Here is a 2,141-nt window from a genome sequence, read left to right as displayed (position 1 = left end):
GATTCAGGAGAATGGCATAACCCAACCCAAGGAAACTAAGAATGACAACAAAATGATACAGAAGCTGAAAGACAAAACAGCCAGTATAAAAAAGAACCTAATGAATCTGACAGAGCTGAAAAACACACTACAAAAATTTCACAATGCAATCACAAGTATTAGCAGCAGAATAGATCAAGCTGAGGAAAGGATCTCAGAACTTGAAGACTGACTTTCTAAAATACAACAGTCAGACAAAAATAATGAAAAAAGAATAAAGAGGAATGAACAAAGCTTCTGAGAAGTATGGGATTATGTAAAGAGGCCAAATCTATGAATCATTGGCATCCCTGAAAGGGATAGGGAGAAAGCAAACAACTTGGAAAACATATTTCAGGATATCATCCATGAAAACTTCTCCAATCTTGGTTGAGAGGCCAGCAGTCAAATTCAAGATATACAAAGAACCCCTATGAGATTTTACCAAGAATATCAATCCGAAGACACATAATCATCAGATTTTCTAAGGTCAAAATAAAAGAAAGAATGTTAAAAGCAGCTATAGAGAAAGGGCAGGTCACCTACAAAGGGAACTCCATAAGGCTAACAGTGGACCTCTCAGTTGAACCCCTATAAGCCAGAAGAGATTGAGGGCCTTTATTCAACATCCTTATAGAAAAATATCTTCAACCAAGAATTTCATATCCAGTCAAACTAAGCTTTTTTTCATATACAGTCAAACTAAGCAAAGGAAAAATAAGATCCATTTTAGATAAGCAAATGTTGAGGAATCTCATTACCACCAGACCTGCCTTACAAGGGATCTTGAAAGGAGCACTAAATATAGAAAAGAAAGACTACTAACGACAAATTAAAAAACACACTTACAGCTGGCTTGAGCAACTGAAAACAAGATGCAGGACCCCAACGTAGACATTGAGTGGAATGACATCCTACACAAAAAGGGTATCTTACCCCCCAAGGAAAGTCTGAAAGAACTGGAAGAGGAGTCAGATGAGGAGCAGCACATCCTCCAGCAGTCAGTGGTGAAAACATATGAAGATATGACTTTGGAAGAGCTGGAGGATCATGAAGACGAGTTTAATGAGGAGGATGAACATGCTATTGAAATGTACAGATGGCAGAGACTGGCTGAGTGGAAAGCAACTAAACTGAAGAATAAATTTGGAGAAGTTTTAGAGATCTCAGGGAAGGATTATGTTCAAGAAGTTACCAAAGCTGGTGAGGGCTTGTGGGTCATCTTGCACCTTTACAAACAAGGAATTCCCCTCTGTGCCCTGATAAATCAGCACCTCAGTGGACTTGCCAGGAAGTTTCCTGATGTCAAATTTATCAAAGCCATTTCAACAACCTGCATACCCAATTATCCGGATAGGAATCTGCCCACGATATTTGTTTACCTGGAAGGAGATATCAAGGCTCAGTTTATTGGTCCTCTGGTGTTTGGCGGCATGAACCTGACAAGAGATGAATTGTAATGGAAACTGTCTGAATCTGGAGCAATTATGACGGACCTGGAGGAAAACCCTAAGAAGCCGATTGAAGACGTGTTGCTGTCCTCAGTGCGGCACTCTGTCCCCGTGAGGAGGGGCAGCGGTTCTGAGGGTGACTGAGGCTATAGCTGCTATCGCATGCCGAACTTTCTTGTGACAAATTGTCTGGATTTTTTAAAAAAGGAAAAAGCAAGAATGAATCCTTCTGTTTTTTAGTTTTGTATAAATTATGTTTCAAATCTTTACATTTTAGAAATAATCATTGCTGGAAATTCTGTTAAATATTTTGGAGCTCTTTTTTTTAAATTATAGTATTTCCTCTAAAAAAATTAAAACCAGCCATTTGTATGGCAAATGTCTGTTTTCCGCATTTATATTTTAAGCCATAAAACCTAGTCACTATTTTTTGACATATAACTATAAAAAATATATAGTTTTAAATGTGAATAAATTATGCAGTGGAAAATTGCAAACTAAGCCTTATAGATACATTGTTTATTTTTATTTTATAAAGAGAGCAATGAGATTATTAACTCAAAATACAGGAATGCTCTCTAGGACAAAAGAATCTTAGTATTTATTGAAGAAACAGACAATTTTTGTGAAACATTCCCGTATCGAAGCAATAACTGAAAGGTTCCAGTTTAC

At 37.2% G+C, this 2,141-nt stretch overlaps 1 pseudogene across 1 annotated transcript; it reads left to right on the top strand.

Annotated features, from left to right (window-relative positions):
- Positions 1 to 865: 865 nt before the first annotated feature.
- LOC696369 (phosducin-like protein 3 pseudogene) lies at positions 866 to 1,848 on the top strand (annotated as a pseudogene). The gene has a single exon (XR_013415796.1). The product of XR_013415796.1 is annotated as a phosducin-like protein 3 pseudogene (transcript).
- The last annotated feature ends 293 nt before the right edge of the window (positions 1,849 to 2,141 follow it).

The sequence above is a fragment of the Macaca mulatta genome, chromosome 3 (genome assembly GCF_049350105.2).
Source record: "Macaca mulatta isolate MMU2019108-1 chromosome 3, T2T-MMU8v2.0, whole genome shotgun sequence".
Taxonomy (NCBI): domain Eukaryota; kingdom Metazoa; phylum Chordata; class Mammalia; order Primates; family Cercopithecidae; genus Macaca; species Macaca mulatta.
This window is presented reverse-complemented; position numbering and strand designations above follow the sequence as displayed.